The sequence below is a fragment of the Lissotriton helveticus genome, chromosome 4_1, assembly GCF_964261635.1.
Source record: "Lissotriton helveticus chromosome 4_1, aLisHel1.1, whole genome shotgun sequence".
NCBI lineage: Eukaryota > Metazoa > Chordata > Amphibia > Caudata > Salamandridae > Lissotriton > Lissotriton helveticus.
Genome location: NC_136063.1, coordinates 2,017,639,049 through 2,017,651,481, shown reverse-complemented (window position 1 = coordinate 2,017,651,481; position 12,433 = coordinate 2,017,639,049).

Genomic DNA, 12,433 nt, shown 5'->3' with positions numbered 1-12,433 from the left:
CGGTTGCAGGCCAATTCCTCCTGGATCAATAACTCATCATCTGGAGGTCCCAGCTGCTCTCTGATGACACCCCTGTGCTCATCGAACTCGGGTGCAACTTTGTGCATCGAATCTTGGTCCCTGGTACTGCATGGCGGTGGCTGGTGGTGAGTTAAAAACTTTGGCCTACTAACTTGACCCAGCAGGCTCCTTCAGATATTTTGTCCCTATCCTGTAAACAGGAGGACAGTCTCAGCTAGCACTTGGAGTCTCTTGACTTTGGCTAGGCTCTGGAGACGACTTCTCCTTGAGCAGGACACAGCAGGAACAGTACTTCCCATTTACCAGTCACCAGGTGCAACAGGTGAAATCTACAACAGTGCAACCTCTCTTTGCGAGCTCCCCAGTACAGCAGGGAAGTCCTTCCTCATTATTTCTTCCAATCCAATCAAGATCTGAGTTTGGGGTGCCATAGATGCCTTACTTATACTCAGAAAATCTCCTGAGGGCAGGATGTGATTCATAACCAATCGACTATCAGGTTCCCTCCCACCTAATGACCACTTCCTGTGAAATGTGGCATCTGGGCATCCCATGATGTACAATTCTGCTTACTTCCAATATGACAGAACCCCTCTGCCAACGTGTGGAGCTCACTAGCCCAACCCAGAGGTGTGGATACCAAGGAGGCTACATGCCCCTGGAAAACCGGTTTGGCAACTTGTGTCCACTCCTCTGTCCTCAGTGCCTGCCTGTCTATCTAAACAATGCAGTAACTCCTCTCTTGTGTCTCATTTGCCCTTAATTTTATTTTAAACATCTTTATTCAAGGATTTTTTCCCATTTTACACATACCCCCCAGAAGACCAAGATCTCATTCCATAAGGATACAACAAAAAAAACAAATTATTACATACATTCTTTGTGAAGATAATTCAATTATAGGCATATAAATAACCAAACAATACACAATGGTCACATATTCAAAGTCTAAGCATTTCGTTGCAATGTACACCATCCTAGAATGTCTTGGCTTAAACTCGCTATAATATCTACAAACAACTAAGACTTCAGCATAGGCTCCAGCCCTAAATGTGGTCTTCCATCCACTGAAGTAGTGGTTCCCAAATCAGTATGCCCCTTTTCCTTTTGTTAATCGCTTTATTTTTATATATGGCCACCTCCAGGCTACAAGCCGCAAGTAATCTTGCCCTCCATTGTGAGAAAGCAGGTGGATTTTGGTCTAGCCAAGATGAGGCTATGCAGAGTCGAAAAACAGCCATAGCCACAAATATCAAACCCTGCATATATATAGGTCGTTTATAATCAGCTGCTCCTAACATTATCTCTTCTGTTGAGATGGTAATTCTTGCTTGAAATACCTCCGATAGGAAATCTGATATTTCTATTATCACATTAGTTAATGTATTGCTGGAGACAAACATGTGGATAATGTCGGATTTATACAGTGAGCATCGCAGACAGGTAGTTCCCTTTCCGGTCGCCCATTTTGCAATTTTATAAGGGGTGTAATATAGGGAAAAGAAAGTTTTATAGAATTGTGCCTGCAATTTAATAGACAATAGGCAGGTTTGAGATAATTCATACGCATGTTCGGGGGTTGTTGGCTGTATGTTTAATTTAGTCTGCCAAACTGTTAATTGCTTATTCATATCATCAGGAAAAGCTCTATTTAATGTTTCATAGATTTCCCCAATTTTAGGAGTGGGTTTCCTACATAAATTCTCTATAGTAATACTAGTTTGGAATTTTACCCAACCCCCCACTTTCTTTAGTAAGAAATCCCTAATCTGCAAGAATTTAAAGAAATCCCTATGGCTGATGTCGTATTTCGTATGCAGCTCCGTAAAGCATTTCAGTCCATTTGGTGTATAGAAGCAACCCAGCTGTTTTATCCCTGCTTCTATACACTTAGCCATGCATCCATCCTGAAAAATCTCCGGGAGATCATTATTACAGCTTACGGCAGTATAGCATGAAGAACGGCCCAGCCCCAGCAATTTCCGTACATTGCACCAGACTTTGTATATACTATAGATAGCCTTAAGTTTAATTTTCTTAAAATAGTTATCGTTGACATGTCGCCATAAGCACCCCTCACACCCATCCCCCATGATCATTTCTTGTGGTGTTGGAATAAGGTGTTTGCTGGGTTCTTTGGAGATGAGTGTCACACAATATTTCGCCACCGTCGCCCAGTAATAAAGTTTAAAGTTGGGCATTGCTAGTCCCCCTCTTTCTTTATGCAGCATAATCCATTTAAGAGCCCGACGGGGTCTCTTAAATCCCCAGATAAATCTTGAGAACATGGTCTTGATGCTTTTATTTATTTATTTATTTATTGTAGAGTTTTGTATAGCGCGAACAAGACCCGTGGGTATCAGAGCGCTTCACATTATGAGGTCGGTTATGATTAAAACATATGTAGTAACACTTTAAAGTCAGTCATAATATGAGGTAGATACTTATATGGCAATATGAGGTAGATACTTATATGGCATTCGAAAGTGAGAGTAAATATAAATTTACAAAACTTTTAAAATACTGAGGAGAAAATTCCAGACATAATGCTTGAAAAAAGTACAGAAATCTGGGCAAGAAAAGCATTTTAACTACATTGCATCTACCACCGATGGTAAGATGTAGATTATCCAACCGAGCCAACTCTTTTTTAGTGCGGCCGATCAGGGGGTCAAGATTGATACTAACAATATTTTCTATTTTTGCGCTAATGTTAACGAGATACACTGCCTGACCAGTTACCCTATTATCCCTCATCCTGACTTTACCATTGAGGACAATCTTAGTTTTCCCAGAATTCAGTTTGTAACCAGAGACACTGCCGAACCGCTGTGCCTCCTCCGCTATCACATTAATAGTTCTAATAGGATCACTGGTGACCAATGCGATGTCGTCGGCATATGCCAGAGTTTTTGTGTCATGATTAGGTACCCGAATAGGTGGTACTAAAGGATGACTTTCAAGATTGCGGATAAATGAGTCAATATAGATTGCAAATAGGAGAGGTGAGCAGGGGCACCCCTGTCTTGTTCCCCTAGTGATGGTAAATTTTTCAGAGATGATCCCGTTGATTAGTACATTAGCGCCTGGATTGACATAAGTCCTTGGGTGGCTTTAATGAATCCCCTGGTAATTCCACAGCGGGTCATGGCTGTCCACAGAAACTTCCAGGAGACCCTATCGAACGCCTTCTCCGAATCAAGCAGAATAAGCGCCATAGGGTCTCCTGTTGTCTCTGCATAATCAAATAGGGAATTCACTCTTTGCACGTGATCAATTGTTGATCTCCCTGGGATAAACCCATGTTGGCGAGCTGACACGATTTTATGAATGATTGGTGCCAATCGGGCGGCCAGCAGTTTAGAATACATTTTGGAATCCCCGTTTATTAATGTTATGGGACGATAAGATCCCATTTCCAGGGGGTCCTTGTTTTTTTTCAGGAAAACCATAATTTTAGCAACTGACCAAGAAGCAGGTCGATTCCCTCCCTGAAATATAGAGCTAAATAGCTCCAACATGATTATTTTAAGTTGATCTGAGAATTTCACAAAGAACTGTGATGGGATCCCATCCTTCCCTGCTGCTTTGCCCATTGCCAGCGCATTCATTGAAAGCAATATTTCATATCATATCAACAGAGAGGGATATCTAGACTGTCTTGAACTTCTTTCTCCAAGCAGTTGCCCACACTTTGATCTAAATATTCATTAGAGTCCTCCTGTTCTCTTTCTGGGTCTTTATACAAATCTTGATAAAATCTCTGAAATGATGCTCTAATTTCAGATGATTCTGATCTCAGACCACCTTCTAAATCCTTAATGCTTTTTATTACATTAGCTGTTATCTCCTCTCTCGTGCAAACTGCTAACTGGTGACCAACTTGTTCACTGAGCTCATACTATTTTTCCCCAATAAGCTGCAGCTTTGGTAACAGCCTTCTCCGTGAAAATCTCAGATACTAGAGTTCTAGCGATGGCTACCCTCGCCAATTCATCATTCGTTACCTGTACCCCTTGTGTAACTTTGATCAGATCTTCCTCTGCTCTACTCAAGTTCCGCTGTAGCATTGCCAACTGTTGTTTCCCCTCTCTTTTGGCCCTAACTGAAAACTGGAGCGTTTCTCCCCTAATACCAGCCTTCATGGTATCCCAGACCACCTCGATAGGTGCACTACCCATATTAATCTCTAAGAAAGTCGGGATCCAATCCCTCATATGTTGACAGTATGTCTCATTCTTTAAAAAAGCTCTTTCAAACGTCCAGGTCCTTATTATGGGGTTACTTCTATTACATACTAAATCCAATTCTAGTGGATTGTGGTCTGATAATACCTAGTTTTCCTACAGTACACATATCTTTCAAAGAATTAGAGATAAGCATGTAATTAAGAGTGTGGATGGGAGAAATATGTAAAGCCGTGGTCCCAAGGGTAATTTAGTTGCCAGCTATCAATCAGCCCATGTAATTCGCAAAAATCCTTAAGAGCCCTGAAAACCTTTGGTTTCCTCCCTTGATATTAATTTCGGGAACCATTGACCAATCCCCTGGAAGGTGTAGGTTAAGGTCCCCACACACAATTAGGGGTAGGGGCCAATGCACTAGTTCAATAGCGACACTCATCAGAACATCTGGATCGTCAATAACATTGCCATAGATTGTGCATAATGTCATCTTATTTTCCCCATTATAATATTGGCATTCAGTGATGGCCCATCGTCCAAATTTATCAAATGTTGATCTTGTGAATTGGAGCCCTCCCCCTTTTGCTAGGATGGCTACCCCTCTTGTTCGTGCACCCTGAGTAGAGGCGATTATGAGTTGGTACCCTAATGTTTTCAGTAGGTACTGTTGTGACCCCTCAATATGTGTCTCCTGTAGGCATACTATATTAGCCTCCATTGCTTGCAGTCCCATAGCTACTTTCTGTATTTTTTTATGTCATTAAAACCACATATATTCATTGATATAATTCTTAACCTTACCATACTATTGTTTGATCATTCTTCATACATTTATTGTAATCATATTGTTGGTGCCTAATCCCCTTTCCTATCATTTTCTTACTATTGTGACCCCTCCACCCTACACCTACACCTACTTCCGCCCATCTTGTATTTACCTTCCCTTGGTCTTCCCACCCTCCCCTCATCCCCCCACCCTCCACCACTTTTTAATCCACCAGGCTCAATCCTGAGCCTGTGTGATAGCGTCCGACCAACCTCACCCTCACTCCGCGCCCCTCCTTCCCTCCTATCCTTAGATAAATACAAATCGTGCCCTAGTAGGGAACACATAGATTCATGAGAAATACATTGAAAAAAGGAAAACACAAAGGATGGTTAAAGGGAAAAATAAGTTGACCGGATGGGGATACAATATACCTATTGCTAGCTAGCTGCTATGACCAAGTCCAGATATCAGATCAAATCTATTTAAACAGGGTACCCTCATAGTCCAACAATAGTCTAGCAGCCGTTCGGTAATAGCTTAGTTTAGTTGAAAAAATAAAGAAGAAAAGAGAAAAAAAAAAAAAGAAGAAAAAGAAGGGTACACAAAATAGATCACTTTTTTTCCCTGCGCCCCCCCCCTACCTCCTGCAATGATATCTTTCAAAACTTGTTCAGCTTGTATCTCTGAGGTGAAAAACATTTGTGCGGCCCTGTGACACTACTTTCAGTTTGGCCGGGTTTTGGAGGAAGGCAAGAGCCCCTGCATTCTGAAATGGTGTGATCAGCTACCATAGTCTCCATCGTCTTTCCACAGTGGCATGTGCGAAGTCTGGTTTTGCAAAGAAGGAAAACGCCTCCCAGTTCCTTTTTTTATTTGGCCGGGCAAGATCGTATACTGCCTGTCGCAAAAGAAAATTGCCAAAGAATATCAAAATGACTCTGGGGAAGGCATGTTCCTTACGTGGCTGTTTGGGAAGTGAAAGTGGGAACCTATGTACTCATTGAATCTCTTTGTCCCAATCCCATTGTGTTAGCTCGGGGAATGCATTCTTAAACAACTTAATAACGGATGCCCAGATGTCGTTTCCTTCGCTATTTTCTGGTATCCCAAGAATTCGCAGGTTATTCCTGCGCTGGCGATTTTCTGCCTCTTCTAGCTTCCACATGATGTCAGTGACCGCTTTTTCTTGAGATGTAAGCTGGGTTTCAGAGAGTCCACTGTGGTCTCCAATATTTTTGTTCGGGTCTCCACTATATTCATTCTTTCAGCAATCTCTGTGCAGGTCTTATCAATTTTGCGCATGGACCCCTGTTGCTTTTTTGCTGCCACACGAGCAATCCGATTTTTCGATTTAACCTCATTGTGAAAAGTGCTCAAAGATTGTAAGATCATTGTTAGGGTTGGTTCGGGTGTTTGAGCTAGTTCCTTCTGTTTGTCCACCCCTTCTTGTGTGACCAGTGCTCCGTGCCCTCCTAGTAGCAGTGGTTGTGTATCGGAATAGTCCCATCAGAGATCTGCCTCAAGTTCCTCATCCTCAGTATCCGTTTTCTGAGCCGATTTCCTTCTTTCTGAGGATTTCCTTTGTTTCCTTTGGGCTTTTTTGCCTTCACGTTGGCTGCTTGCGGAGGGATCAACTCCCTCATCATCGCTACTACGGGTATGTGGTCCCGAGGACTCTGAGCCATACGATTCCTCATTTAGTGAGAAAAAGTTCTCAGTGGGGGTCGGAGACTGATATCCCTGTTCTGTAATATCCAGAAGGGCTGCCTGCACATCTTTTAGCTGCTGCCTTAATTGTGGCTCCTCTCTTTTTGGTGTGTGATTATCCATTGTCTCTAACTCTGTCTCTGATGTTTTATTAATCTCTTTGTCCAAATCGCGCTCTAGCCCCATTTCAGGATTTTCCAGTATTGTGCCTCTCATATCACTTGTCAGCAGGACTGTTGTTTCACCACTTGAGCCCCAGGACACACGAGCCTCACAGTTTCTTATGCTGTCTTTTTGTATCAAACTTTGTTTTGTCTCGTTTAATCCAGAGCTCCTTGTGCTACCAGCCTCTATCAAAGGTTCTGTTGTTGAGTCTGTGCCCCGGTACGCGTTATGTCTTTTAGAAAATAGTTTAGCAATGATCGGTTGCCTCTTATCCCCCGCCGTTATTGTGTCTTTAATCAGAGGGTTTCTAGCGTTTTTACCCCCCGGGTCTTTCCCGATCTTACCAGAATTGGCGCCAGCTTTCTGCTTCCCCTGTTCCACCTTAGCGCTGTCCTTATGCTCAGAGCGAGTAGCTGCAGCGGGACCGGGCACTGTCAGTCGGGCTTTGGGTCGCGCACCACCTCGGGTGGCTGCCATCGCGCATGCTTCGCTCTCCTTCTCCTTCTCCTCGGTGTCCCGGTCGCGTAGCGACCAGGACCTGTCTCCGCGATCGTCGATCTCGTGCCTGCCGGTTAGCGCGGTGAGCAGCAGCCTTGCAAGTGCTTCCCAGCGCGATCTTCGACCCAGCCAACAGCGATGCTCCCGCACACTCCTCTCCTCAATCAGACTCCGTTTTTTAATTGTACCAGCAGCGCCCATAGCCATGATCCCAACCATCGATACCTGGGCACATTTCTCGGGTTGACAGGACAGCTCGGAGTTCCAGAGCGGCCTGGAGGTGAGTGACTCAGGTCTTACTCAGCCGCCATCTTGGCAAAAAAAACTCATTTGCCCTTCAAAGGAAGATTCTCCCTTGAAGCTTGCCTTTTGGGTCAACTCCTGAGTGGCTTCCTGTAGGAGAGAGGCCACACCTCATTCCCAAACAGGCCCCTATTGTATCCTTTCTTGGGAGCCATTAGCACGTCTTCCCAGGGGGACAGAAACCTGTCTTGGTGACAGGACCCTGTGTGCAACCAGTATGGACAGAGCAGACTAAAGGTAACAAAGTGGCAACTTTTCTAAACTTGCGCACATGGCAACTTATACATTACACATTAATTTCGACCTGGGAATCAAGTTGGATTTAATGTAATCAGTTATTGCACCATTCCAGAGTTAGCGCAGCTGAGGAGGCCAGTGCGTAACTTTGTTCTCACCAATTGGACGACTACAGTTTTTGTATATTTATTATCAAAACATGTAAAATTACTTGTTCTGCCCGTAAGATATGTTGCATCCTACCTTAGAGTTTGATAGGCCTACCATAAGAGGGACTTACATATATACCAGGGAGAAGTCTGGCTTTGCATTTACTTTAAATGGCAAAGTCGGGTTAGCAGTTTAACTGCTCCTTCAGCCTGCAAATGTTGGGCGGGTAGTCTTGTTTTGCTTGTATCACACCTAGGTTGGCACAACCAATGCTGAAGTTACTGATTGGACCATCTAACTTACATGCCCTGTGTACCATTTCCTAGGGACTGATGGGTTTGTTAGCCCAGCCAATTTGGTATGAGTCCATTTGGCATACCTGTTTTAGGGTAAGGGTGCAGGCACTGAGGTCTGATTAGCAGCCCTTAGTGCACTCCACACCATCAGCCCAACAACCTATGGTTGACCATACCAAAAGAGGCATTTCCTTACACAGTGCAGTGGTAAATAAATAGCCTTTGCACCAAGCAGCAGTGCACTACACTTATTGGGCTTCTTATTGAACCAACTGTTTGATCCTGGGCAAATAATACTCTCCTTGTGCCTCGTTCACTGATCTGACAATATAGCAGCACTTCGAAAGAGGAATAATGTTAAAAAAAGACACAAAGGATGTACTCCTTAAACAAGTCCTGGGCATTAGTATAGGAGTGGAGATCTGTTTGAGGTAAAAACAGCATTTGTGAGAAATCAGCAAATGATGTAAATTGTGTGGCAGATTTTGTAAATCCCTAAATATGTGGTAAATACTGCAGCCACGGAATCACATAAATCCACTGGTGTTCACCATTGTTGCATTAACATTTTTTTTAAATAAACAGATCCAAAACATCATATTTCCAGTGTCCATTGTTAGCTGCACTTGCAGTCAAACACTTTTCAAGCTAATTAACCACGTGGGAGGGGGCCTCCTACAAACCCCCTATTTGTATGCCAAAAATAACGTTTGTTGCTGGGTTTGAGAACCCTGGGACAAAGCCTGTAAACTCAACGTATGGGTACACAGACCCCGATTGAGGGCTTGTGGATGCTTAGGGTCAGCCAGGTTCCCACATCCTGAGAGGACACTAGAGGCCCAATGAGGGAATACAAGCATGTTTGAGTTTGCAAGCCAGTTTTAAGGATCAGCGATTCCTCAAAAAGTTCAGGGTTTGGCCAATGCAGCATGGGTTGGTCACCCACAGGGGATTCAGTAAGCCCATGTGGCAACTTGCACTGCACAAGGGTTGGCCACCCAAGTGGTACAGGTTGACTAACTGCTGGAGTTGGGCACAGGGTATGACCTTTGGCCAGGGCCTGTGATCAACTCCCACTACACATGGCAAAAGGCCATGCTCAGTGCCTGGACATGAGTGTTGCCTGTAAGCCTTGCATTTATCAAGGCCCTTTGGCTAACCGTTGATGTGTGCAGTCAATGACCATGCACAGCAGGAATTGTCCGCCAGTGAAATTTTGCCACAGGACCTGGCCTGTGGCCAATCCATGGTGCACAAGACTGAAAGACATTCAAAACAGGGATTGACCATCTTACGGGACATGGACGAAATGCCTGGTTGAAAACTGGACCATGCACCAAAAGGCCATGTGCAGCAGGAGTTCTACTTCAGTCGAGTTCAGGCACAGGGTCCTCAGTGATGCAGCCAAGTCCTGCTGAAGATGGTTGACGCCTGTGCATAGGAAGGGCTGAAAAAAAATGGGGCCAACAACTGATGTGCAAGTCTGAAGGGATGATTACAAATTTGGTGGTCCATTGGTCGGGTAAAACCATGATGGCATTACAGGAACCGCTGCACTGGCAGGCTGACCACCGCCTTATGAGTGCGGCAGTCGCACCACCACAGGACTGCATCCACCGCTGGGGATCCGCAATCCTTCGATGGTGGCGTGGCAGGCCGGGGGTAGCAATATTCTAGCACCAAGCATAGTACGACTTTCCAGACCTCCACACTTTTTATGGCAGTGAGCCCGCCATGAAAACTGTGGCGGTCAGGAAAGCAAGTTGGCCTCCCGTCTGTTTATACCACTGTTCCTGCATGGCAAAGACTAGACAGTCCATGCTGTGCAGGAATGGGCTTTGGCACTCCCTCGACACTGCAGTTCTAAGGCTCCCACATGAGCCTTAGAACTGCACCGCAGAGATATTGCCAAAGCACTTCCTGTCAGACCCCGAGGAAACTTGTAATCTGGTGGCAGTGTGCGAACTGCTTTTCTGGTGTGGGAGTGGGGCCCTGGTGTGGTGCCCTGCTCCCACACCACCAAAGTCATACTACCACACTACCATTCAAATACAACACTGACCAACTCCATTACATGCAAATTGAATAAAATTCACCACAAGACAATTACAAATGTTCTTTGCCTCCTACACCAAACACCTGTCAAATGTTCCCCTTTGTTTAAGGTCACTTCTGGCTCCAGAGCAATCTTAGGCATAACTTGTGGCTATCATTCACAATACGTTGAGGTACTATCATTTCCCAAATTTTCACTTCATGGGCTACTTCCCCATGCAACGCCTGGCAATATGGTACTTCTCTTCACTCACATTGCACCCAAGGGCTACACCCATATGCAGCTTCACAGGGTACTACTGATGAGCTCACCAACGGGTACTTTCCCATACAACCTCACACAACAGAATGATACACTTCACCAACTTAGCACATCATGGAGTACTCCCCTACTTCCCCATGCAACCTCTCATGATAGGATACTACATTTCCCTAAATTTGCATTCCATGGGGTATGTCCCCATACAACCTTTAGTACCCATACAACCTCAAGTGACAGGATGTATATAACCATATTCATGCACCTGCCAGTATGCAAATACTGACAATCTGATCTGCATACCTGGTTGTAAAATGCATGGATGCATGGAAATGTATTCAGTATTCACATCAAAGCAAACATAGAAGCAGAAATGTAAAATGAATACTTCATACAATACAACTGCATTGTATGCAATAAAAGCATCCAAACATGCAATGAACATTCAACCTGTCCTCCAAAGTACACAAACATATTGGAAGATCCTTAGTTCCTTCCATTTGAAGTCTCTTACTTTAAAGAGGTCATTATTGTAAATTGTATTATTATACAGTATCTAATATAGTGACATCTTTCTTCCTGTATTAAAGTGCATGTCATACGAAGCCACCCACAATTTTACTGTATGTTTATACCCAGCGGTCTTCGTATGCAATATGAACATTAAAATAGCAATCATATAGGGCTGTCTTTGTATGTAATATGAACATCAAAATAATAATAATAAAAACATAACCATATGTCATGTATAGCCATATGTCTCCACTTTAATATGCAGAGCCATTTTGTTCTTGCTACTTATCAATCAGACTCTGTACATGTACGCAGCATAGTTCCCCAACCCCTGCATCCTGAACCAAACAATCAAAGTTGAGCACTCAGCCCCAATTCACAACCACCATCAAGACATTCTGCTTATACCTTTGGTCCTTACATTAGCACATTAATCCTTGCCTGCACTTATTAGTATGTTTAGCTTGATCAAGGAGGCATGTGTTCTGTTTCAGCCTGCAGAGCCAGCAGTGTATTTTCCCATTACGTGAGAGGAGAGGCCACTCTTTCTGCCTCTGTATGATAGGCATAACATTTATTTCCATGGTGGTCCATTTCTGCAATTCTCACATCCAACAGATGATCTCAGGTGCTTGACCTCCTTCCAATGCATGGCAATGCTTCGTTTCTGCAGAGCACATGTCAGATCTGTTTTTTGCTTGGGAAGATCTAGCAAACATACCCAGTAGGCAGACCTCCATGGTATCTTAAAGGCTTCTGCCTGTTAGCTTTTGTATAATATCTATCTATCAATGCAGATCAATATTGGAAAAGGTCAGCGGGGGGGGTGGGGGTACGTTACATCTCGGGCCTAATGTGGATGCCCCTGGATACATCTTTGTTAGCCTAGCCGCTGAAAGGTAGGTGTAGTATAAGTAATTGAACTGCATACATTTCAGACAAGGATTCCTAATATTGTTTTTAGTATACTTCAGGATATGAATTAATTCTTTGTCATGGAGCTCTCTATTCAATTGGTGGTCCCTAGTCTCCTAGGTTCTGTTTTGGCAGGATGTAGGGTAGGGGCCAGGGTGGTGTGAAAGATTGTTATTGTTACTGAACCTCGTGTGTCAGAATGGTATTCAGAAAAAATATAGAGTAAAAACTATTGTGCACATAAATATCGAATTTTTAATATCTTGATGCAGGAATATTATTAACAAGAATATACATTTTCTAAGTTAAATAATATTGATGTAAAAAATATCTAAGTTGTTAATATTGTTTACAGAAATAT